The 27,495-nt window shown below is 42.1% G+C and overlaps 3 non-coding genes across 3 annotated transcripts; all 3 read right to left on the reverse strand.

Annotated features, from left to right (window-relative positions):
- Positions 1 to 9,084: 9,084 nt before the first annotated feature.
- Positions 9,085 to 9,158, reverse strand: trnat-agu (transfer RNA threonine (anticodon AGU)). The gene has a single exon. It is a non-coding gene; the product is annotated as a tRNA-Thr (tRNA).
- A 6,537-nt stretch (positions 9,159 to 15,695) lies between these two features.
- Positions 15,696 to 15,769, reverse strand: trnat-agu (transfer RNA threonine (anticodon AGU)). The gene has a single exon. It is a non-coding gene; the product is annotated as a tRNA-Thr (tRNA).
- Positions 15,770 to 23,616: 7,847 nt separating this feature from the next.
- Positions 23,617 to 23,688, reverse strand: trnaq-uug (transfer RNA glutamine (anticodon UUG)). The gene has a single exon. It is a non-coding gene; the product is annotated as a tRNA-Gln (tRNA).
- Between the last annotated feature and the right edge of the window lie 3,807 nt (positions 23,689 to 27,495).

Raw genomic sequence — 27,495 nt, forward strand, 5'->3', positions numbered from 1 at the left:
CTAGACTCATCTGTCTTTGGATGAGAAAAAGATGATAGATGTCTCATTCATTCATGATTCAGCCATGGTGGTGAAATGGAAAAATGACATGTAGCTTAAAAAAAAGAAAGGCACATTGAATGTTTCTTACCCAAAGTTAATTTGCACATTCAAGTTCTTCTAAGAGATGTGGACTGCTTGAGAGGGAGGTAATGTCTGGTTCTTCTCCTTTTAGTCACTTTAATGCTTTGCTGTTCTTCACTCGTGCCACAAGGTGGGGTACTCCTCCAATTCTTCTTGACCAAATGTGTATTTCTTTACGTGGTGTTTCTGACAGTCAGTTACTTTCCAAGTTTGACCTCACTTAAAAAGGTCTCTACTTGGTTTGGGAGACTGTGCATGTAATTCAAGATGTTGTAAACCAGGCCTGGATCAAACATGTACATACATACATACGTACATACGAAAAAGAAACACTCACCATGAAGGCCGGTTAGCTCAGAATGTCAGATTCTGGTGCTAATAACACCAAGGTCATGGGGTCAGTCCCCATACTGGCCAAACTGTTTACCACTAAAACTCGGGTTATCGTTGAAAGTTTCAGATTATAAAAATGGTGTTTTGACCTGTCCAGGGGTCTGTCTCTCACCTGAAAATGAGCTGGGATAGGCTCCAGCAGACCCCCGTGACCCTGCAAAGAATATAGCGGGTAAAGATAATGGATGGATATACCATCAAGTACTTTCAGTACTAATCAGTTAGCTGGGCTAGAGCTGTGGTGGTTGAATGACACTCTCTGTATGCATGCTGTGAACTTGTCATCAGATTATTTATGATCAAATAATTTTGGATTGGATTAAAAACTATCTTTTCTAATCATTTGCTTAAGACAGGAAGTATGCTTATTGGACGGCTGTTAGCATCTGTGAAGTTAGATTTATTGTCCTTTGGTATTGGAATTATCTTAGCCTCTTTCCAAATCCTTGATCAAACCCCGTTAGTAAAACATCTATTAAAGATGTGACAAATGGGAGTTGATATGTAAGCTGCAGCAAGTCGTAGCAGTTTACCATCTAGGTTGTCTGTTCCAGCAGGTTTTTCAATTGGCAGAGATAGTAATAGTTTATTTATGTCAGGGACAGCAATCTGGACAAAGTGAAACTTACAGTTCTTATGTGGTAACAGTGACCACTCAGATCCTACAGCTTTTTGCACGCCTTAGGGCACTTCAACTCTAACAAATAAGCGCTTTTACAGTATTGTCATCAACAAATCAATCACTTGCATTCAACTCTCACGCACAACGTTCTATACCGATTCTACAAATTAAACCCTTTGCAATTTTTCCTTATTGTTTTTTAAATCCAGCAGGTGTGCGTGATGCCTTTTACTCCAACAAAGCCACCTCCCACGCCTGTGCTCCAGGAAGACACTCACTGACACTGAGTCCAGTTGAATAAAGCTTTTGTTGCACATCATCAGCGGTTGTGCCAACGACAGTGCAGTCAGTGATCCAGTCAGATTTCACAGTTTCAAGCTTCCTCCTTCAGACCGGGATGCAATGAAGACGGCAGACATCTGAGAGCACCAGGGCAGATCTTGTAACAGACTCAGACAGTATGCATCATCTTTTGCACTCAGTAGAATTACATGCAGCTCAACAAGCAGTATGCTAGTTATTGCATATTGGGCTGGCAGTGTGAACACAGCTATAGAGACCAATGCATGTGTTAAATCAATATCACTGAAAGCAATTGGAACTCATTCGTACAAGAAGAAAAGCTGGCGTTTGTTTTTTTTGGTCATGACAAAACTTTAAATACAGTGTCATCCACGACAACTTCTGTGTGCTAAAATGTAACGATTAGATAGCAAGATCATGTGTTATTGGATTGGTATTAGAGTCTTAAAATCAATGGGAATAACTCATAAGAATGCTTGGTAAAATGTTTCTTCCTGAGCTGGAAGACATCTTCACATCAACTCAATGCATAATGTGTTGTTTTTGATAATACACAAGCTTGTTTTTTAACCTCTCATTCAGCACCCGGGTATTGTAGGTGGTGTTTTTTGAAGCTTTGCACATGTAAAATAAAGTGTTGAACGCAGCTCCCTGTCGGACCACTTTTTTTGGAACCAGCATGAGTTGGAAATGTCTTCAAATTCCCTCACATGGCCTTTTTTGTTGTTAGATTGCCATTACAGTTATAATATTTTCATGGTCCTGTGGCAAAATAATTTCACTACTTCTGCTGTGCTTTTAAACAGCTGTGTGTGTCTGGTTTTCTGGTGTTTATAATAACAAGAAAAGAAATACATCTTCACTCTAATGTGTGCTATTACGTGTGCTTCCTCTTCCACTATTCTTCGTGACGTCATCAAAGACATCACATTCTTTGATGACGTTCCAAGGCTCCATGAAAGAGCATTTGAACGCTACGCGTCTGAAGCTGGAGCTGATTTGCTGCAAACGAGGATGAATGTGCACATGTTCCCAAACGTAGCAACAGCGCCCTCTGCTGGTTCATGGCGGTATGGTCGTAAACGGCAGCTGCGGCTTCACAACTGTCTTCTATACGCACTTACCGAGTGTACTGTCACGTTTGTGTTTGTTTCATCATAACTGAACAACACAAACATCCGTATGCTGTCCTTTGACGACCGAGTTACTCCTTCAAATAAATGGATGGCGCTCCTATACTTTATTTCTTTAGTTCAGACACTTATAGGCTCTGCAAAGCGATTTAGTCTTTTTCCTATTCACCCGTTCACAGCCTCTTATTTTAGACACTCACAATGTGACAACAACCCCCCGGTGAACATGTGGGAGTGAAGTGTCTCATAAACACCGACACACGGCAGCTGCAGAGTTTCAGCTCCGCTAGAATCCACCAGCTCCACTTGTGAATGATCCACTGACTCTTGAACACACCGGTTTTACTCTCCGTCTCAGACATCGGGGATGTGGTTGAGAGAAGTGAACACTATATAAGAGCTATTTCAGGATTCAGCTTTCGCTAAAGTAGTCCGAAACGACAACTTAAAATAACGAAAATGAAACTTTATTACCTGTTTATTGGAGTGCCAGTAGAAAAACACTTTTTCAAAAATGCATTTGTTACTTATTTTCAAAAAAGAGACTTCATTATATCTGTTGCAATAGTAAATTGGATATATGACGTAGGTTTGATATGACGTAGGTTGATATGGCGGTGGAATTCTTGCCTCCTTTGATCCTTTATGACGTCACCAGCAGTATATTTATCTGTAAATATTCCTCTGGACCGAGTCAGTTAGTTATTCACCTTCAGCTTGGTATCTTCTCACTAAGGATGTGGTGGAAACAGTTCTCATTGAGGTTGCTCGTGTTTCTTTTGGTTATTTGCTGGTATTTGGTGGTTTGTCCAGCGCGACATCAGTCCGTCTCCCTGTGTTTGAGTTTTATGTAAAAGTCTGGTAAATTTAGCTTTTTTTTTCGTTTCTTTTTCTTCTTTATTGTCAATAATCATTTAAAAAAGTACATAGCATAATTACTGTAACTGGTCGATTTAACAACAGCGGCTGGATATATTTTTCCAGTTTTTCCTCCATCCAGTTTCATCTCATTTTTCCGAATATTCGTCAGTCCACGTCCTCCTCCGAGACGCCTCCGCACCAGGAACGGCGTGTCCAGGACCGCCGCGTTTTCCACTTCATCATCAATCGACGCTTCATTTTATTTTGCCTAATTTGTTGTCCAACCAAGCCTCATGTCATTTTTACACTTCACCATCAATCGACACTTCGTTTAATTTCGCCAATTTTCACAATGCAGGTTTTATATTACTTTTTCATTTCTGCGTCAATCCAGGTGTCCTCTCATTACTCATTTCCACTTCTCTTAATCCAGGCAGCAGTTGAATCCAGGTTTCATTTTGATTTTCAGATTCTTCATCAATTTACTTTTCATATTTTTCTTCCAGTTTCAGTTTGTCATCAATCCAGGTGTCGAATCCCGGTTTTATTTCATCTTTCCAGTTTGTAGTCAATTCAGGTCTTTTTTTCCAGATCTTCATTAATCCATGTTTCTTTTAATTTTCCCAGTTCTTCGTCAATCAATATTTCATCTATTTTTTCCAGTTTCTGGTCAATGTATGTTTCGTTTTGATTTTCCAATTATTTGTCAATAAGTTTTCCAGGCCTCACATCCATGTTTGTTTTCTTATTTTCAGATTCTTCGTCAATCCACGTTTTATCTTATCTTTCAAATTCTGTTTCATCATCAATCCAGGTATTGAATCCAGGTTTCGTCTTGTTTATTCGCTTCTCCATCAATGCAGGTTGATTCCTCATCAATTTTCTTGTGCTGGCCCCCCCCTTCTCCTCCCTTTTCTCTCTTTTGTCCATGTTGCAGCATCCTTTGCCGGACACCGGAACCTGCAGGTGGTCGTGGGTGGCTTGTAGCTTGCATTACGGAGCACAAGTCTTTCCCCGACCCTGCACCCCAACCTGGGACTTGCTGATTGGGCCGGAGCTTCGGGAGCTGCGTGCTGGCCTGCGGTCCCCACCCCTGGTCATCCCGTTGCTGCCCCCCCCTTCTCCTCCCCTTTCTCTCTTTTGTCCTGCAGGTGGCCATGGGTGGCTTGTAGCTTGCATTACGGAGCACAAGTCTTTTCCTGACCCTGCACCCCAACCTGGGACTTGCTGATTGGGCCGGAGCTTCGGGAGCTGTGTGCTGGCCTGCGGTCCCCACCCCCGGTCATCCCGTTGCTGCTTCCACCTGCCTGCTGTGCTGTTGCCGTCCCTGACCCACCAGTCTGGCCCTCGGCAGGAGGGTCCCCCCTGATGAGCCTGGTCCTGCTCAAGGTTTCTTCCCTCCTAAAGGGGAGTTTTTCCTTGCCACTGTTTGGCTTAAGGTTTTTCTCCCACTAGGGGAGTTTTTACCTGCCATTGTTTATGTAATAACTGCTCGGGGGTCATGTTCTGGGTATGGGTCTCTGTAAAGCGTCTAGAGACAACTCTGTTGTATTAGACGCTATATAAATAAAATTGAATTGAATTGAATTGAATCAATTTAAGTCCAGAAAAAGTCATTAAAGGTAAAACAGAGACTTGCTTGGGTAAATGAAATCAGACTTAACTCTAGCAGTTAAATATAAAAACTCACCAGCTCAGGAGAGCAGTATTATATATGTAGTGGATATGGGTAAATGAAACAGTATGTATGGATATGAATTAAAAGAAAATATATAGTATAAGGTCATATATGAGGTGTACAACATTATTGACATCTCACCCAGAATGAAGCAGATCCAAGTCGTACAGTGAGATGTTTTTTATTCTGTTTTCACTGTTTTGTACATTTTAACACAAGTTTGGACCATCATGCCCACATTTGTAGAAATCATAGAAATCATAGAAATCAACCAGCCGGTTGTAGGTGTTTCTTCAGCTTTAGCGACTTCCCTAGGCTCTTACTTGCCTCTAGACTGTTTTGATCCTATAGACCTCCCTGAGCTGACCTCACTCGTCAATAGAGCTAAGTCTACCACATGTATGTTAGACCCCATCCCGACTCGACTATTCAAACATATTTTTTCTCTTATTGGTACGACAATACTGGACCAAATTAACTTATCCCTACGTTTAGGATATGTACCACAGGTTTTCAAAGTCGCAGTAATTAAACCTTTACTTAAAAAACCTTCTCTTGACCCAGACACCTTAGCTAATTATAGACCAATTTCTAACCTTCCATTTGTGTCTAAAATTCTGGAAAAGGCAGTTTCAAGCCAGTTATGTGACTATTTGTATAGAAATGATCTGTTTGAAGTCTTTCAGTCAGGGTTCAGAATGCATCATAGCACAGAGACAGCACTGGTTCGAGTTACGAATGACCTCCTTATGGCCTCAGATAAGGGATTAGTGTCCATACTGGTTCTACTGGACCTCAGTGCTGCTTTTGACACTATAGATCATGGCATTTTACTGCACAGGTTAGAGCATGTTGTTGGGATTAAAGGGACAGCTCTATGTTGGTTTAAATCATACCTATCTGACAGTTTCCAGTTTGTTCATGTACATGAGGTTTCTTCAGAACAGTCAAGGGTCTGTTATGGTGTTCCGCAGGGTTCAGTGCTAGGGCCAATCTTGTTCAGTTTATACATGCAGCCGTTGGGAAGTATAATCCAGAATCACGGCATACAATTTCATTGTTATGCTGATGATACGCAGCTCTACTTGTCTATGAAGCCGGATGAAACAGAACCGTTAGTTAAACTTAAGGCATGTCTTAGGGACATCAAGGACTGGATGTCCAAAAATGTCCTGCTTCTAAATTCAGATAAAACAGAGGTTATCATTCTTGGTCCAGAGCATCTTAGGAAGGGATTAGATGGTGTTGTGATGGCTTCCAGTGCAACTGTGAGAAACCTTGGTGTTATTTTCGATCAGGATTTGTCGTTTAAACCATATGTCAATCAGGTTTGTAAAATAGCCTTTTTCCATCTCCGTAATATTGCAAAGATTAGGAAAATCCTCTCGCAGAGTGATGCAGAAAAACTAGTTCATGCGTTTGTATCTTCTAGACTAGATTACTGTAATGTGTTGTTAGCAGGATGTCCAAGGAATTTGCTGAATAGGCTCCAGCTGATCCAAAATGCAGCAGCACGAGTACTGACAGGAATTAGCAGGATAGACCACGTCTCTCCAGTGTTAGCGTCGCTCCATTGGTTACCCGTAAAATTCAGAATCCAATTTAAAATATTATTACTTGCGTATAAAGCCCAAAACGGCTTAGCTCCGCATTATTTGCAAGACCTGATAGTGCCTTATGTTCCTGTCAGAGCTCTCCGTTCTCAGAGTGCAGGTTTACTCGTAGTTCCTAGAGTATCTAAATGTAGATTTGGAGGGCGGGCGTTCTGCTATCAGGCACCACTACTATGGAACCAACTTCCAATCTGGGTTAAGGGGGCTGACACCACCTCCACCTTTAAAACTAAACTTAAAACATTTCTGTTTAGTAAAGCCTATAGTTAGTGTTTAGTAAACCTCTAGCTGGTGTTGGTAAATCTCTAGGTAGTGTAAACTGTAGTGTGTCAGAGTCGCTCCTGTAGTTTCTTGTGCTGGCCCCCCCTTCTCCTCCCTTTTCTCTCTTTTGTCCATGTTGCAGCATCCTTTGCCGGACACCGGAACCTGCAGGTGGTCGTGGATGGCTTGTAGCTTGCATTACGGAGCACAAGTCTTTCCCCGACCCTGCACCCCAACCTGGGACTTGCTGACTGGGCCGGAGCTTCGGGAGCTGCGTGCTGGCCTGCGGTCCCCACCCCTGGTCATCCCGTTGCTGCTTCCACCTGCCTGCTGTGCTGTTGCCGTCCCTGACCCACCAGTCTGGCCCTCGGCAGGAGGGTCCCCCCTTACGAGCCTGGTCCTGCTCAAGGTTTCTTCCCTCCTAAAGGGGAGTTTTTCCTTGCCACTGTTTGGCTTAAGGTTTTTCTCCCACTAGGGGAGTTTTTACCTGCCATTGTTTATGTAATAACTGCTCGGGGGTTCATTTTCTGGGTATGGGTCTCTGGAAAGCGTCTAGAGACAACTCTGTTGTATTAGACGCTATATAAATAAAATTGAATTGAATTGAATTAAGTTTCTTCTTAAGAAAAAACTTAAGAATAAATGGTATTCTTGAAATAAAAGTTCTCAAATTTGTTCTTGACTTTTTTCTTAACTTTAAGACAACCTTGACCTGTCTTAAATTTTCTTCTGTGAAAAGGTAAAACTCTAATATCACCTTTTTCAACACATTTTAGACAAGTTTAGACTAGTAGGTCATAGTTTGAGGATATACTTTATAATTAATTACACAAAGAGACTGTTTACTGTTTGTTAGCATGTTAGTTAGCGTGGTAGTTAATTATTAATTTTCCCCAATAGTATTTTTTCTCGCACATTAATCTCATCCATCATAACCTTGAGAAGTTCCTGCATCTCTTTTTCTCCTTCTCCATGTTTAGTGAGTGACTGACGGTTAAACTACCTGTATATATAATATTTGTATATGTATATATATATATATATATATATATATATATATATATATATATATATATATATATATATATATATATATATATATATATATATATATATATATATATATATATATGTTGTTTGTTGGCGCGTGCAATGCAATGACATATTTTAAGTTCTTAAGTAGGAAAAATAAGAAATTCATAAGAAATGACAGTTCTTAAGAAGGTTCTTAAGAAAATATTGAGGAATTGCACTTCAGAACTTTCTTATGAACTTCTTAATTTTAGAACTTAAAGGAGCTTGAGGCTCCTTTTAAGAAATGAGACTCTCTAGCGCCACCCTTCACCACGACGGCCGTCGGGGGTACTGCAGCCAACAGTGAAGCCGGCACGGGAGAACGGGGAGAACGTGCATGCAGCGTCATGTGACGTCACATCCGCAGCCCAGCGCGTGAAATTCGGGACCGGATTGCAGCGCATTTTGCAGCACACAGCCTGTTCAAGGCAACGGAGAGATACACTAGAGGAATCATTCTTTTGGGTTTGGAACGCTTCATCTGACATTATTACTAGAAAACTTAAAATGTATACAGATTTTTTTCATAAATCCTGCCACAATCCGGCCTCAAGCTCCTTTAAGACATTTCTTAAGATCGTTCTTGAGAACATATTGGTGAATCCGGCACCTGGGTTTACAACATCTTGAATAAAATGCACAGTCTCCCAAACCAAGTAGAGACCTTTTTAAGTGAGGTCAAACTTGGAAAGTAACTGACTGTCAGAAACACCACGTAAAGAAATACACATTTGGTCAAGAAGAATTGGAGGAGTACCCCACCTTGTGGCACGAGTGAAGAACAGCAAAGCATTAAAGTGACTAAAAGGAGAAGAACCAGACATTACCTCCCTCTCAAGCAGTCCACATCTCTTAGAAGAACTTTAAGACTGGAATGTGTGAATTAACTTTGGGTAAGAAACATTCAACATGCCTTTCTTTTTTTTAAGCTACATGTCATTTTTCCATTTCACCACCATGGCTGAATCATGAATGAATGAGACATCTATGATCTTTTTCTCATCCAAACACAGATGAGTCTAGAGGCTCTGCTGGGGTTTGAACCCAGGATCTCCTGTTTACTAGACAGGTGCTTTGACCAACTAAGCCACAGGGCCTCCACAACCTCTCACTTACCTCGTCTCAGACATCAAAACAGTAAGACCTTTAGAGGTGTGACATGCTGGAATGAGAAACAGAAGCCATTGGTGGACCACACGTCCTAAAGGACAAGGCATCTGACTTTGGATAAGAAGGTTGAGAGTTTTAGTCCCTCTGTGGTTAAAGAGACTTGAGACAGTAAGTTCTAGTGTCCTACCTCACATTCACTCTTTACAGGTCACTTCAGTTTAGCTACCGTCTTATATACCTGCTACACATATTTACGTACTGGAAGGTCATGTTAGTCAATAATGGGACTAAGATCAGGGTTTGGGCTTGTTTTTTGTTTTTTTTTACGTTATTTTTTTTTTCATGATTTATTTTTATGTATTTGTTTCCTTTTTTAAATCATTCATTCAGGATTCCCTCCATCATCTGTTGACCTTCAGCGTCTGCGTCGGACAACTCTCCTGCGTCTGCGGGCGACGCGGGTCCTACGGACTCTCCGGCGCCTGCGGACGGGGCGAGAGCTCTGTCTGCGTCTGCGTGGCATTGTCAAAAGATGTGATGAGAACTAGTAAGAAGGAGTTCTATTTATAAACTCTGTTACAAGCTTGTTGATGGAATGGAATGTTAATGGAATTGATGACATCATATCTTCTTCAATGGAATGAATGACATCATAACTTGATGACATCATATCTTCTTCAATGGAATTAATGACATCATAACTTGATGACATCATATCTTCTTCAATGGAATTAATGACATCATAACTTGATGACATCATATCTTCTTCAATGGAATTAATGACCATATTATTTGGGGTTTTTGGTTTAGTTTTTACTTCATAACAGTGATGATGTCATAGAAAAAAAAGAAAGCAGATTTTTAATTACTTTAAATTACAAAATAGTGAATAAGAGAATGATGACTGTAATAAAACACATCTTACAGGGTTTTTAGCTGTGATTTCACCTGATAAGTCTGGAAACCGCCGCAGACAACAGTGCTGTAAAACCCTTCGTGAAGCTTCCTTAAAACAAGTCCAGAAAAAGCCATTAAAGGTAAAACAGAGACTTGCTTGGGTAAATGAAATCAGACTTAACTCTAGCAGTTAAATATAAAAACACACCAGCTCAGGAGAGCAGTATTATATATGTAGTGGATATGGGTAAATGAAACAGTATGTATGGATATGAATGAAAAGAAAAAAGTATATATGGTATTATAATAGTATATATAGTATAAGGTCATATATGAGGTGTACAACATTATTGACATCTCACCCAGAATGAAGCAGATCCAAGTCGTACAGTGAGATGTTTTTATTCTGTTTTCCATTCATGTGTCCTCTGCCATTGTTGTAGGTTTTTAAAAATGATTATTGAAAATAACTGCAACAAAAAACAAACATAGTTATTAAAAATAAAAACATTAATGTACAGTATCCAGGGAGAAATGTCCAATTAAGATTATAACCAAAGCACAAAGGAGTTATAAATGAAGGTTTACTTTAGCCTCATGGATAGTGTTTGGCAGGGTATTATCTGTGGATCAGTGTGATGCAGGTGATACCCTCTGATTTTGAATTTAATTCTTAGATAAACTAGTTTCAACATCTGGGAGATAATTTGGGGTTCATGGTATTTGGCTGTGAATTATTCCTTGCTATTACAATGATCTCTTTTGTTATTTATTTAATTATTATTTTATTGTATATTATACATGTATTATTTTATGTTTATTCATATCATTCTGAATGGTACCTGGTCCTTTGGTATTTAGTTGTGATGTTACATTCATTCAATGGGATCCCTGGCCATTCACCTTTATTATCTCAGTGTCAAACATGCAATGCCCTTAGTCTTCCACTAGAGGGAAGCTCTTGATCCATTTTTGTTAAATTTGTTTCACTGGCCACCAGAGGGGCCCAGATCAATTCAAATGTAATGCTTTATTTCTCCTCCAGAGGTTAAAGTTAAAAAGTTAAAATAGAATGGAAAATCTGGACGAGAGGGAGGCAAAGCAAATTTCAATGCAGTAGTTTTATATCTGCACTAGAGAATCTAAGGTTTATCAGCTCAAGGTGAAACTGTGGGGAAATACATCCCAGGAGTCAGAGGAGGAATACGGGAGGCAGATTAGGTGGTTTTCTCAGGATGTTGTATCCAGAGATTGGATGCAGGAGAGAAGTGGAAGAGAGCCGAGAGGCCGGACCAAGTGGAGCTCCCAGCAAGGCAAGGCCAGGCAGGTTTACTGGTCAAGCCCATTTCAGTCAGTAAACGTTTGATGGAAAACATTGACATACAAGGTTTGTAACCCACTGAGATCAGGGTTTGGGTAGGAACTAAAATCAATGAAACCAAACATTTAAAGCATTGTTGTTTTTTTTGGGGTTTTTTCTTTTTTTTTACACAAAAATAGATCCTTAAAACTGAAAAATAAGGCCTGAAACATTGATACTTTGCTATTGATCCGTCCATCCTCATAACTTACTAGTAATTCTACAGGTAACTTTCAATATCAAGAAATGACATTAAGTTATAACACCAAGCTGGAACAAATCCAGAATAATATCACAGTCTGAAGATTCATGTGATTCTTCTACCTAACACTCCCAATTCATATCAATAATATATCTGGATATCAATATTTCCCCCAGGGTGCCAGAGTTTTTCAATCATAACTTCATGCCCCTACTTTAGAAAAAAACAAGATGATGTTACATGCTGGACTAACCTTTCACCCGCAACAATTAGACAAAGAACAACAGTTAAAATGCACAAACAAGACTGACTTTCCTGGGAAACTAATTCACAGCTGTCTACGTATGAATGCTGCAGAAGGTTATTATCACAGAGCAAAGACATTGCTAAGAAAACATTTAGAAATTCAGTAACTTATTGCAGTCACACTCATGAATAACGATCTATAATGACCCTCAATCAGAAGTGAAGATTATGAAAACTCTGATCTCTACTTTCAAGTGAGCCATAAAAAAAAGCACACAGCTAAAGGAGTTAAACAGAAAGACACATCTTCCTGTGATGCCTTGGGCAGTTATTAGCAGTAAATACTTCTGAACAAAAGCATGCAGGTGGCAAATATTCACGTCAAATAATGACATATATGTGCCAATTATGTAACAATGATATACACTACAAAGGTTTTAAGTCAGCGCTTCCAACCTGAAATCACCAAACTAATCTGTCCACAATAACACATTTCATCTTCCACCTGCAAACCACTGCAGCCGAAGCTAAACAAGTGGGTCTTATGGGGGAAACAATACTAAATAATAATTACAAGATTGAATTCATGTCAAATTTAAATCATATTTTAAATGACTTTATAAAAAAAGGAAAAAAATATATCCAGCCGCTGTTGTTAAATCTACCAGTTGCAGTAATTATACCATGTACTTTTTTAAATGACTATTGACAAAAAACAAGAAAAGAAACCAAAAAAAAAAGCTAATTTGACAGAACTTTTACATAAAACTCAAACACAGGGAGACGGACTGATGTTGCGCTGGACAAACCACCAAATACCAGCAAATAACCAAAAGAAACACGAGCAACCTCAATGAGAACTGTTTCCACCACATCCTTAGTGAGAAGATACCAAGCTGAAGGTGAATAACTAACTGACTCGGTCCAGAGGAATATTTACAGATAAATATACTGCTGGTGACGTCATAAAGGATCAGAGGAGGCAAGAATTCCACCGCCATATCAACCTACGTCATATCAAACCTACGTCATATCAGAGACGCCCCACTTCACTCCCACATGTTCACCGGGGGTTGTTGTCACATTGTGAGTGTCTAAAATAAGAGGCTGTGAACGGGTGAATAGGAAAAAGACTAAATCGCTTTGCAGAGCCTATAAGTGGCTGAACTAAAGAAATAAAGTATAGGAGCGCCATCCATTTATTTGAAGGAGTAACTCGGTCGTCAAAGGACAGCATACGGATGTTTGTGTTGTTCAGTTATGATGAAACAAACACAAACGTGACAGTACACTCGGTAAGTGCGTATAGAAGACAGTTGTGAAGCCGCAGCTGCCGCTTACGACCATACCGCCATGAACCAGCAGAGGGCGCTGTTGCTACGTTTGGGAACATGTGCACATTCATCCTCGTTTGCAGCAAATCAGCTCCAGCTTCAGACGCGTAGCGTTCAAATGCTCTTTCATGGAGCCTTGGAACGTCATCAAAGAATGTGATGTCTTTGATGACGTCACGAAGAATAGTGGAAGAGGAAGCACACGTAATAGCACACATTAGAGTGAAGCTGTTTAAAAGCACAGCAGAAGTAGTGGAATTATTTTGCCACAGGACCATGAAAATATTATAACTGTAATGGCAATCTAACAACAAAAAATGCCATGTGAGGGAATTTGAAGACATTTCCAACTCATGCTGGTTCCAAAAAAAGTGGTCCGACAGGGAGCTGCGTTCAACACTTTATTTTACATGTGCAAAGCTTCAAAAAACAACACCTACAATACCCGGGTGCTGAATGAGAGGTTAAAAAACAAGCTTGTGTATTATCAAAAACAACACATTATGCATTGAGTTGATGTGAAGATGTCTTCCAGCTCAGGAAGAAACATTTTACCAAGCATTCTTATGAGTTATTCCCACTGATTTTAAAACTCTAATACCAATCCAATAACACATGATCTTGCTATCTAATTGTTACATTTTAGCACACAGAAGTTGTCGTGGATGACACTGTATTTAAAGTTTTATCATCACCAAATAAAACCAAACGCCAGCTTTTCTTCTTGTACGAATGAGTTCCAATTGCTTTCAGTGATATTGATTTAACACATGCGTTGGTCTCTATAGCTGTGTTCACACTGCCCGCCCAATATGCAATAACTAGCATACTGCTTGTTGAGCTGCATGTAATTCTACTGAGTGTAAAAGATGATGCAGACTGTCTGACTCTGTTACAAGATCTGCCCTGGTGCTCTCAGATGTCTGCCGTCTTCATTGCATTCCGGTCTGAAGGAGGAAGCTTGAAACTGTGAAATCTGACTGGATCACTGACTGCACTGTCGTTGGCACAACAGCTGATGATGTGCAACAAAAGCTTTATTCAACTGGACTCAGTGTCAGTGAGTGTCTTCCTGGAGCACAGGCGTGGGAGGTGGCTTTGTTGGAGTAAAAGGCATCAGACACACCTGCTGGATTTAAAAAACAATAAGGAAAAATTGCAAAAGGTTTAATTTGTAGAATCGGTATAGAACGTTGTGCGTGAGAGTTGAATGCAAGCGATTGATTTGTTGATGACAATACTGTAAAAGCGCTTATTTGTTAGAGTTGAAGTGCCCTAAGCGCTTGCAAAAAGCTGTAGGATCTGAGTGGTCACTGTTACCACATAAGAACTGTAAGTTTGACTTTGTCCAGATTGCTGTCCCTGACATAAATAAACTATTACTATCTCTGCCAATTGAAAAACCTGCTGGAACAGACAACCTAGATGGTAAACTGCTACGACTTGCTGCAGCTTACATATCAACTCCCATTTGTCACATCTTTAATAGATGTTTTACTAACGGGGTTTGATCAAGGATTTGGAAAGAGGCTAAGATAATTCCAATACCAAAGGACAATAAATCTAACTTCACAGATGCTAACAGCCGTCCAATAAGCATACTTCCTGTCTTAAGCAATTATTAGAAAAGATAGTTTTTAATCCAATCCAAAATTATTTGATCATAAATAATCTGATCACAAGTTCACAGCATGCATACAGAGAGTGTCATTCAACCACCACAGCTCTAGCCCAGCTAACTGATTAGTACTGAAAGTACTTGATGGTATATCCATCCATTATCTTTACCCGCTATATTCTTTGCAGGGTCACGGGGGTCTGCTGGAGCCTATCCCAGCTCATTTTCAGGTGAGAGACAGACCCCTGGACAGGTCAAAATACAATTTTTATAATCTGAAACTTTCAACGATAACCCGAGTTTTAGTGGTAAACAGTTTGGCCAGTATGGGGACTGACCCCATGACCTTGGTGTTATTAGCACCAGAATCTGACGTTCTGAGCTAACCAGCCTTTGTGGTGAGTGTTTCTTTTTCGCATGTACGTCTGTACGTATGTACGTATGTATGTGCATGTTTGATCCAGGCCTGGTTTACAACATCTTGAGTTACATGCACAGTCTCCCAAACCAAGTAGAGATCTTTTTAAGTGAGGTCAAACTTGGAAAGTAACTGACTGTCAGAAACACGTAAAGAAATACACATTTGGTCAAGAAGAATTGGAGGAGTACCCCACCTTGTGGCACGAGTGAAGAACAGCAAAGCATTAAAGTGACTAAAAGGAGAAGAACCAGACATTACGTCCCTCTCAAGCAGTCCACATCTCTTAGAAGAACTTGAATGTGTGAATTAACTTTGGGTAAGAAACATTCAATGTGCCTTTCTTATTTTTAAGCTACATGTCATTTTTCCATTTCACCACCATGGCTGAATCATGAATGAATGAGACATCTATCATCTTTTTCTCATCCAAACACAGATGAGTCTAGAGGCTCTGCTGGGATGTGAACCCAGGATCTCCTGTTTACTAGACAGGTGCTTTGACCAACTAAGCCACAGGGCCTCCACAACCTCTCACTTACCTCGTCTCAGACATCAAAACAGTAAGACCTTTAGAGGTGTGACATGCTGGAATGAGAAACAGAAGCCATTGGTGGACCACACGTCCTAAAGGACAAGACATCTGACTTTGGATAAGAAGGTTGAGAGTTTTAGTCCCTCTGTGGTTAAAGAGACTTGAGACAGTAAGTTCTAGTGTCCTACCTCACATTCACTCTTTACAGGTCACTTCAGTTTAGCTACCGTCTTATATACCTGCTACACATATTTACGTACTGGAAGGTCATGTTAGTCAATAATGGGACTAAGATCAGGGTTTGGGTTTGTTTTTTTTGTTTTTTTACGTTATTTTTTTTTCATTATTTATTTTTATGTATTTTTTCCTTTTTTAAATCATCCATTCAGGATTCCCTCCATCATCTGTTGACCTTCAGCGTCTGCGTCGGACAACTCTCCTGCGTCTGCGGGCGACGCGGGTCCTACGGACTCTCCGGCGCCTGCGGACGGGGCGAGAGCTCTGTCTGCGTCTGCGTGGCATTGTCAAAAGATGTGATGAGAACTAGTAAGAAGGAGTTCTATTTATAAACTCTGTTACAAGCTTGTTGATGGAATGGAATGTTAATGGAATTGATGACATCATATCTTCTTCAATGGAATTAATGACATCATAACTTGATGACATCATATCTTCTTCAATGGAATTAATGACATCATAACTTGATGACATCATATATTCTTAAATGGAATTAATGACATCATAACTTGATGACATCATATCTTCTTCAATGGAATTAATGACCATATTATTTGGGGTTTTTTGGTTTAGTTTTGATGACTGATGAGAATGATGACTGTAATAAAACACATCTTACAGGGTTTTTAGCTGTGATTTCACCTGATAAGTCTGGAAACCGCCGCAGACAACAGTGATGTCACAGTCATGTATTGATCATTGATGTGTACAGTCACCTGACAATGATGGCAGGATGAAAACGTCCAATCATGTGCTAACAGTGGAATGATGATCTTCAGCAGTTTCTATTCTGGCTCAGAGGCCAGGGCTTTATGCTCTTATACACTTTCTAAACCCACGCTGACATTTGTGGAAATGCCTGTAAAACCCTTCGTGAAGCTTCCTTAAAACAAGTCCAGAAAAAGCCATTAAAGGTAAAACAGAGACTTGCTTGGGTAAATGAAATCAGACTTAACTCTAGCAGTTAAATATAAAAACACACCAGCTCAGGAGAGCAGTATTATATATGTAGTGGATATGGGTAAATGAAACAGTATGTATGGATATGAATTAAAAGAAAAAAGTATATATGGTATTATAATAGTATATATAGTATAAGGTCATATATGAGCTGTACAACATTATTGACATCTCACCCAGAATGAAGCAGATCCAAGTCGTACAGTGAGATGTTTTTTATTCTGTTTTCCATTCATGTGTCCTCTGCCATTGTTGTAGGTTTTTAAAAATGATTACTGAAAATAACTGCAACAAAAAACAAACATAGTTATTCAAAATAAAAACATTAATGTACAGTATCCAGGGAGAAATGTCCAATTAAGATTATAACCAAAGCACAAAGGAGTTATAAATGAAGGTGTGGAAGTCGTGAAAATAGACAAGCCGACAACTTCTCACGTTACGGACACAGAAGCGTGTGTCCCTTTATTAAATCCACCAGTTAACTGAAACTAAACGTTAAGAAGCTTGCACTTCCCATCACAGAACTAACTGACTCCAAAAACGTCACCGTACTTAGAGGGACCGTAACACATTAAACACATAGACCAAAACACTAGTAACAACATAACCTGAATAAACGCTGTATGGTAATGCTGTGACTAACATCTCTATGCAGGTGAATTATGTACACATCACTATGAATGATAAAGGCACTACACTTTGCTATTACAATTATCTCTTTTATTATTTATTTAATTATCATTTTATTGTATATTATACATTTATTATTTTATGTTTATTCATATCATTCTGAATGATACCTGGTCCTTTGGTATTTAGTTGTGATGTTACATTCATTCAATGGGATCCCTGGCCATTCACCTTTATTATCTCAGTGTCAAACATGCAATGCCCTTAGTCTTCCACTAGAGGGAAGCTCTTGATCAATTTTTGTTAAATTTGTTTCACTGGCCACCAGAGGGGCCCAGGTCAATTCAAATGTAATGCTTTATTTCTCCACCAGAGGTTAAAGTTAAAAGTTAAAATGTTAAAATAGAATGGAAAATCTCGCCGAGAGGGAGGCAAAGCAAATTTCAATGCAGTAGTTTTATATCTGCTCTAGAGAATCTAAGGTTTATCAGCTCAAGGTGAAACTGTGGGGAAATACATCCCAGGAGTCAGAGGAGGAATACGGGAGGCAAATTAGGTGGTTTTCTCAGGATGTTGTATCCAGAGATTGGATGCAGGAGAGAAGTGGAAGAGAGCCGAGAGGCCGGACCAACTGGAGCTCCCAGCAAGGCAAGGCCAGGCAGGTTTACTGGTCATGCCCATTTCAGTCAGTCTCTCCTAGTCAGTCTCTAGGCATCTAATGTTGAATGCATCAAGGCGCCTGACGTGGCGTCGGTAAACAGTCCAAGCTTCTGACCCATATAGCAGTGTAGACACACACACTGCCCTGTAGACAGCAACTTTCGTCTGTGTTCGTAGATGGTTATTTTCAAACACGCGAGAGCGCAGTCTGCCAAAGGAGTTGGAGGCTTGGTTGATGCGTGCTTGGATGTCATCATCTATTTGGCAGGAAGGGGTCAGCATGCTTCCGAGGTAGCAGAACTGCTGGACAGTCTTGAGGGGTGTGCCATAGATGTTAAATACGGGGGGTGGACGTCGGTCTTGTGTCATGATCTCTGTTTTGTGGATGTTAATCACAAGGCCAAGCGAGCCGTAAACAGAGGACATGGTGTCCAGGGCTTGTTGCATAGCAGCCGGGCTGTGGGCCAGGAGAGCACAATCGTCTGCATATTGAAGCTCATAGATGTTGCTAACCAGGGTCTTGGTCTTGGCCTGTAAGCGTCTCGTCTTACAACAGGCTACCATCAAGGCGGAACTTTTCACACCACCCTCTTCCTGGATGGATTTGTGGAAGAGGAGTGTGGCTGTCGTCAGGAAGAGATTGAAAATCACTGGGGCCAGCACACAGCCCTGCTTTACTCCAACGTTTACAGGGAAGGAGAGAGATTGCTGGCCGCCAACAAGCACAGATGCCTGCATGCCACTGTGGAACTGCTTCAGGATGCTGAGGAATTTGGGATGAAACCCAAACTTCTGCAGTATAGTCCAGAGGATCAAAGGCCTTAGTGAGGTCTATGAAGGTGATGTAGAGGTCCTTGTTCTGCTCCCTACATTTCTCCTGGACTTGACGTGCAGTTAAAATCATATCCAGTGTGCTTCGGTTCTTTCGGAAGCCACACTGGGTCTCCGGGAGGATGTCCTCTGTGATATGTGTTGTTAGGCGAAGCAGCATTAGTTTTGCAAGGATCTTGCCAGCAATAGAGAGCAAAGAGGTGCCAAGACTGTTACCACAGGATGACCTGTCTCCCTTCTTTTTATAAATGGTGATGATGTTGCTGTCTTTCCATTCCTGGGGAAGTGTCTCACTTTGCCAGATCTTGCAGATAAGATGGTAGAGCTGTCGCAGTAAGAGGTAACCTCCTTTCTTGAGGACCTTGTCGGGAAGTCCATCAGGGCCAGGGCTTTTCTTGTTTTTGAGACTCCTGACTGCGGAGAGAATCTCAGTGAACTTGGGTGGTTCATCAAGAGAGGGAACTGATGGAAGTTCTGGGAGAGCATTGAGGACAGAGGGATCCGAAGGATTTATTTTGTTCAGCAGGGAGTTGAAATGTTCGGCCCATCTTTCAAGGATCTGCTGTTTCTCCTTGAGCAGAACAGAACCGTCTGCGGATCTTACTGGCGCGATATTTTGCCTTTGTGGACCATACAGGGACTTAACAGCATCATAAAAAGCGAATGAGTTGTTATTGTCTGCATGCCTTTGGATTTCTGGGGCTTTTCTGAGCCACCACTCATTCTCCATGCTTCAAAGTTGTTTCTGAGTCTCACTGCGGATGGCTTTGTAGTGAGAGAGGAGAAATGGAGAGTGGGGGTTGGAGAGCAGTGCAGCATGGGCTTTACGCTTGGCTCCAAGAAGCTCCTGTATATCAGTGGAGCTATTGTCGAACCAGTCTTGATGTTGTTTTTGCGTGAAACCGATGGTCTCTGAGGCAGATTGATGTATTGCTGACTTCAGTTTTGCCCACTCGCTTTCAATATCAAGGACACTGTCATCCTCCTCCAGGGTGGCGAGCCTCTCTGCCAGCTTACTGCGGTAGCGGTCAACGCACTGTGAAGAGTCAAGAGCCCTGCAGTTGAGACGCTTCCGGGGCTGCTGTTTTTTGTGTGGTGGTCGAATTTTCAGCTTTAGACTGGATCTAATCAGCCAGTGATCAGTCCAGCATTCAGCCCCACGCATGGCCCGAGTTATACAGACATCATTCTGGTCCTGTTGCCGAGTGATGATGTAATCCAGTAAGTGCCAATGTTTTGACCGGGGGGGCATTCATGATGTGATGTACTTCTGTTTCAGCTGAAATATGGTGTTGGTTAGGATCAGCTGATGATCAGAGCACAGAGAAAGGAGTCGGAGACCATTGCTATTTATTTTCCCCGTCCCATGTCTTCCGATGACTTGTTTCCACAATTTGTCGTCAGTGCCTACACGGGCATTGAAATCGCCCATTAGGACAAGTTTGTCGGAGCCAGGGATTTTAGACAGTGTGGCATCAAAGGACTCATAGAAGGCATCTTTGGTGTTTTCGTCAGCATCCAATGTGGGGGCATAGGCACTGATTAAGGAAGCAAAGCAACCTTTCACCACGTCTCTCCAGTGTTAGCGTCGCTCCATTGGCTACCTGTAAAATTCAGAATTCAATTAAAAATTTTATTACTTGCATATAAAGCCCAAAACGGCTTAGCTCCGCAGTATTTACAAGATTTGATAGTGCCTTATGTTCCTGGCCGAGCTCTCCGCTCCCAGGGTGCAGGTTTACTCGTAGTTCCTAGAGTATCTAAATGTAGATTTGGAGGGCGGGCGTTCTGCTATCAGGCACCATTACTTTGGAACCAACTTCCAATCTGGGTTAAGGAGGCTGACACCACCTCCACCTTTAAAACTAAACTTAAAACCTTTCTGTTTAGTAAAGCCTATAGTTAGTGTTTAGTAAACCTCTAGCTGGTGTTGGTAAATCTCTAGGTAGTGTAAACTCTAGTGTGTTAGAGTCAGTAGTCATAGTCGCAGCTATAGAACAAAACTATAATAGTTAGTCTCAAATATAGCTTCGCGGTAGATATGCTGCTATAGGCTTATGCTGCAGGGGGGCACCGACATGATCCGCTGGGCGGTGCCTCTCACCCTTCTTCTCCTCTCCTTTTCCCTGCCTCTCTTCTCCATTACCATTTTTATTTATTATAAATATCTCATAGCTATCATTTTTGTCCATCGTTCCTGTAGTTTCTTGTGCCGGCCCCCCTTTTTTCTCTTTTGCGTATGTTTGCAGGCCGGAGCCTCGGGAGCTGCGTTCTGGCCTGTGTTCCCGGCCCTCCCCCCCCTCTGGTCATCCCATTGCTTCTTCCACCTGCCTACGTGGATGTCCGCTGTTGCTGCTTCCGCCTGCCTGCACCCCCCCCCTCTGGTCATCCCGCTGCTGCTTCCACATGACTGTTGTGTGCTGCTGACGCCCCCCCCCCCCTCTGGTCATCCCGCTGCTGCTTCCACCTGCCTGCTGTGTGCTGTCGACGTCCCTGACTCCCCCAGTCTGGCCTTCGGCAGGAGGGTCCCCCCTTATGAGCCTGGTCCTGCTCAAGGTTTCTTCCCTCCTAAAGGGGAGTTTTTCCTTGCCACTGTTTGGCTTAAGGCTTTTCTCCCACTATGGGAGTTTTTACCAGCCATTGTTTATATAATAATTGCTCGGGGGTTTATGTTTATGTTTATGTTTATGTTCATGTTCTGGATCTCTGGAAAGCGTCTAGAGACAACATCTGTTGTATTAGACGCTATATAAATAAAATTGAATTGAATTGAATTGAATAGGAGGATACGCCAAGTCATAAGCCGTTTGCTGATGCCTTGAGGGGACTCAGGGATGTTAGTGAGTAGCTTGCTTTTCACGGCAAAGCCAACTCTGCGGAGTCTACGTTCGCCCTCTGGGAGACCCTTCCAGAAGAAAGTGTAGCCTTCACCGACTTCTGTGAGTGAGTCTTCACCAGAAAACCGAGTGTCACTCAGTGCCGCAATGTCTATGTTATACCTCCTGAGTTCATGTGCAATGAGAGCAGTCCGTCTTCGAGGTCTCTCCGTCCCGTCCTGAGCATCAAGGAGGGTGCAGACATTCCAAGTAGCTCGAGACGACCTTCAGATGAGTGAGGTTGCAGGGCGCTGCCAGTTTCTCTGTTACCCAGAGTCTGCCTGTGTGCCCCCGAGCACAGTGGTTGGATCGCCCTTGGTCTGGAACCTCCCCTTCAACCATGGTTGGACCTACCAGGAGCCTGAGCTCCAGACGGCATCGCTCTCAGGTTCATTGGAACACGCAAGGTTCTCCACCATGACAAGGTGGCGATCCAAGGAGAACTATGGGGGGTGTATTACCATGCTGGGTAGAAAATACACAATGTACCACAAGGGAATCCAACTGATTACTTTAGAAAGACAGTACTGGATATGGTTAATAACTGAAGATTAGGCAGTCCTCTTGCACATTCAAACATTACTCGTTGTTGGCAGGATTCAAACCTGCGCGGGGAATCCCCAATGGATTTCAATTCAATTCAATTCAATTCAATTTTATTTATATAGCGTCTAATACAACAGAGTTGTCTCTAGACGCTTTCTAGTCCATCGCCTTAACCACTCGGCCACAACAACCTGCCAGCTGTGTGTGTGTGTGTGTGTGTGTGTGTGTGTGTGTGTGTGTGTGTGTGTGCGTGTGTGTGTGTGAATCTTCAGAACAAGACAATTTATTTGAAAATGGTTGGTTTTAATTTATCAGTTTGAGACATATTTTTTTCCTCATTTCTTAAAAACATTTTGATGCAATGCATTTTCATCAACAGTCAGTGCAGTATGTTCATAGTTCATACATCCACTTTCTTGTTTGCAAAAAGCTCTGGATAGATTTCAGTTAATCTCTCACAGGAATCTCATGTATGAGAGGAAGTCTTAAGTAGCAGAGGATGGTTTCCATCCATCGACCTCTGGGTTATGGGCCCAGCACGCTTCCGCTGCGCCACTCTGCTGTTTAACCAGGATGTGACTCCGCCACACAGTCCATGACTTTGGGGGACGGCGTCACTCCTTTCAAACCTTCTGACAGTGTCAAAAATCCTACAACTCTGTCAACTAACTAACCAGCTTAAATGACATCATGTGACCCAGCACAATTCTCTCAGATATGAATGAAGCAGATCTCTTCTAAGACTGATTTCTTTCTGATTATCTCTTAAAATCGATGAGATTTGTTTGGAACTGTGAAGGGAAACAACTGTTGTAAATGATCCTTCGTATTGATCAGTGACCATCATTAGCATCACTAGCTGAAAACAACTGTATAAACATCATTCAAGAACATACTCATGATATTAGATACATTCATCACATATTTAAGGGTTCTTAGGGACATTTTAGGGAAACTCCAGCCCCCTAAAGCAGGTCTAATGGTGTCCATGTTTCCATTTCCCCGTGTTGTTTTTTGAGGTGGAGCCTCGTGGATTGATACTACAACATCATGTGGGTAAAACCTTGATACCTGGTTGTGTGGAAGACTGACAGGTTCCACTGAGATTTGAACTCAGATTACTGGAGTCAAAGTCCAGAGTGCTAACCATTACACCATGGAACCCTGTTCAGCTTTTATTGTGGTTTTATTGTGGTCCTGAAACCAGAACATGAGTGAAAAGCAATATGCGCCTGAGCATCTGACAGAGTGCTGTCCATGGTGCTAGGAGTGTCTGGGTGTTTAGGGTACCAGGGCCCTGGTCCTCCAGGCCCAAGGGCTGGCTCTTTCACTCCAGTGGCCGGTCGGGGGGGAGGGGGGGGGGGGGGGGGGGGGCTTAAGAGCGGGTCCCCGGGTTTCGGACGGTGAGCCGGGTCTTTGGGTGGCTCCAGGTGAGCCGGGTTGTTGAGGTTGTTGAGTTGTTGTTGGGGTCTGGTGGTGGAAGCTCCTGAGGTGTGGTGCTGATGCTGCTGGGGTCTGGTGGTAATGCTGCTGGGGTCTGGTGGTGGAGCTAGTGACTGACATGTTTTGAAAACGGCGGGCAATACGAGAAAAATCCTGTAAAAAATCTTTCTAATATGTTTCTTTTTTTCCTGTAAAGTTGGACATTTTAAAGTGTAGGTAAATGGAGAATGACTGACTTTTGGTCAGTGGTGGAACTGCAATGAAATTCATTTCTGCATAAGACCCAATGCGAGAAAGAGATGGTCGACCTTCCTGTCCTGAGCACCAAGAAGAGGACTAGAGTGGTTTTCCAAGATCCAAATAATATTATTGCAAAGTCATACATGTTTCCGCCCAGTTTGGAACAGGGGACCTTTCGCGTGTTAGGCGAAAGTGATAACCACTACACTACGGAAACTTGCATGCTTTGAAAATGGCGGGCGTAATGAAAAAAAAAATCCTATCTTCCAATCATTCATGTAAGAAATAAATGTATGACTTCATATAAGTTGTCCTGTTGTGGTAAAATTAAAAATCATCCATGGGTATTGCCATGCTGATAGGCAATACCATGCCGACCCACAGAGACCCGGCCGGACCCCAGCCAGACTGGGGTTACCTAACCCTAACCCTAAGCGGGAGCTCCTGGACTGCACCCCGGCCACAGGGACCCCCATTACCTCCCAGCACCTCCAGGGACCCCACACACATCCCCGGGAAACACCACACCCATCCCCGCCAACCACCGCACTGCACCCCGGCCAGACCCCCACACCGGGAGCCTAAGCCCTCAACCCGGCGCTCCGGCCGAGCCCGGGGACCCGCACTTACGCACCCCTCCGACCGGCCACCCCTGAGTGATAGAGCCCAGCCCACGGGCCTGGAGGAGAGGCCCCTGGTACCCCCCGGGGACCTCGTGCCCGTGGTACCGCGGACAGCGCTCTGCAGCCCGTGTAGGGACTTAGAAACTTTTCCAACACATGCATCGTGTATGTGGTACCATGGACAGCACTCCGCAGCCCGAGAGGGACTTTGAATGCACCTCCTGCCCGTGGGCAGCACTCTGCAGCCCGCGGCCAGGGGACTCTCAACATTTTTCAAACATTTTTAAACACTTTTCATGCCCGTAGTGCCATGGACAGCGCCAGGACCAGCCGACAAAAGCTTGGATCGAGGGCTGACTTTCAATAGATCGCAGCGAGGTAGCTGCTCTGCTACGCACGAAACCCTGACCCAGAATCAGGTCGTCTGCAAGTGATTTAGCTCCACAAACATGCTTTGCGCAATGGGAGAGGGGCGACCATCCTTCGGGAAAAAGCTGTAGGATCTGAGTGGTCACTGTTACCACATAAGAACTGTAAGTTTGACTTTGTCCAGATTGCTGTCCCTGACATAAATAAACTATTACTATCTCTGCCAATTGAAAAACCTGCTGGAACAGACAAGCTAGATGGTAAACTGATACGACTTGCTGCAGCTTACATATCAACTCCGATTTGTCACATCTTTAATAGATGTTTTACTAACGGGGTTTGATCAAGAATTTGGAAAGAGGCTAAGATAATTCCAATACCAAAGGACAATAAATCTAACTTCACAGATGCTAACAGCCGTCCAATAAGCATACTTCCTGTCTTAAGCAAATTATTAGAAAAGATAGTTTTTAATCCAATCCAAAATTATTTGATCATAAACAGAGGTGTCAAGTAACGAAGTACAAATACTTGGTTACCTTACTTAAGTAGAAATTTTGGTTATCTATACTTCACAGGAGTAATTATTTTTCCGACGACTTTTTACTTTTACTCCTTACATTTTCACACAATTATCTGTACTTTTTACTTCTTACATTTTAAAAAAACAGCCTCGTTACTCTATTTCATTTCGGCCTTTAAATAAAAACTATCCAGTTAAATTGCTCCATCCGGATAGAGTGAATTTGGTTGTGGTTGTTTCAGATGTTCTTGTCCAGTTTTGTTCTTACATCCGTTCCCTCAGATTCCTGCAATTAAACTTGGATGTACATTCCAATAAAGGTTAGGATAAATGATAACATGAACATGAAGTTTGACTTTTTGCACCATTACAATACTTATAGGCAACTAGTCATCATATCTCCTGCTCTCTGAAACACATGTTAAAGGAGCCGTCTGTAAGAAATGGCCAAAACTGGTACTGCAGTCACTTTCAAAATATTGTTGAGCGGCGTGTACCCTCCCCCTCCTCCCCCCGACCAGAGGTTGCCAGGTAGGCTGCAGAATGCAGCAGGAACGTAGGCTGCCATGGCTGCGATAATTAGAGCCGAGCTGGCAACCCGGATGCCGAAACAATACTGACTTGGTGATTGGGAGAAAGGTGGAGGGTGGAGCTTCAGAAACAATACTGACTTGGTGATTGGGAGATAGGTGGAGGGTGGAGCTTCAGAAACAATACTGACTTGGTGATTGGGAAATAGGTGGAGGGTGGAGCTTCAGAAACAATACTGACTTGGTGATTGGGAGATAGGTGGAGGGTGGAGCTTCAGAAACAATACTGACTTGGTGATTGGGAGATAGGTGGAGGGTGGAGCTTCAGAAACAATACTGACTTGGTGATTGGGAGATAGGTGGAGGGTGGAGCTTCAGAAACAATACTGACTTGGTGATTGGGAGATAGGTGGAGGGTGGAGCTTCAGGCTAAAACAAAAAATGACAACATAAACATCAGTTGAGGGCTGCAACTCCTTTTTAAACTGGAATATCCTGGCTTGTGTGCTGTTGTCAGTGACATAAGTATTTGAAATTAACAGGATTTTTAAATGTCTGTTGACATATCGGGGTCATTTTATGATTCGTTTTATTATTGCTCTTACATACAGCTCCTTTAATGCTCAATAGTACACATATATGGTTCTTTAATATATTTGCATTATACTAAGATACATTCATTTTCAATGGCTTTTGTCCTTAATGGCTTTTTCCCCCTTACATTACTTTTACTTTTATACTTTAAGTAGTTTTGAAACCAGTACTTTTATACTTTTACTTGAGTAAAAAACTTGAGTTGATACTTCAACTTCTACAGGAGTATTTTTAAACTCTAGTATCTATACTTCTACCTGAGTAATGAATGTGAATACTTTTGACACCTCTGATCATAAATAATCTGATCACAAGTTCACAGCATGCATACAGAGAGTGTCATTCAACCACCACAGCTCTAGCCCAGCTAACTGATTAGTACTGAAAGTACTTGATGGTATATCCATCCATTATCTTTACCCGCTATATTCTTTGCAGGGTCACAGGGGTCTGCTGGAGCCTATCCCAGCTAATTTTCAGGTGAGAGACAGACCCCTGGACAGGTCAAAATACAATTTTTATAATCTGAAACTTTCAACGATAACCAGAGTTTTAGTGGTAAACAGTTTGGCCAGTATGGGGACTGACCCCATGACCTTGGGGTTATTAGCACCAGAATCTGACATTCTGAGCTAACCAGCCTTCATGG

This window comes from Cololabis saira, chromosome 11 (genome assembly GCF_033807715.1).
Source record: "Cololabis saira isolate AMF1-May2022 chromosome 11, fColSai1.1, whole genome shotgun sequence".
Taxonomy (NCBI): Eukaryota; Metazoa; Chordata; class Actinopteri; order Beloniformes; family Belonidae; genus Cololabis; species Cololabis saira.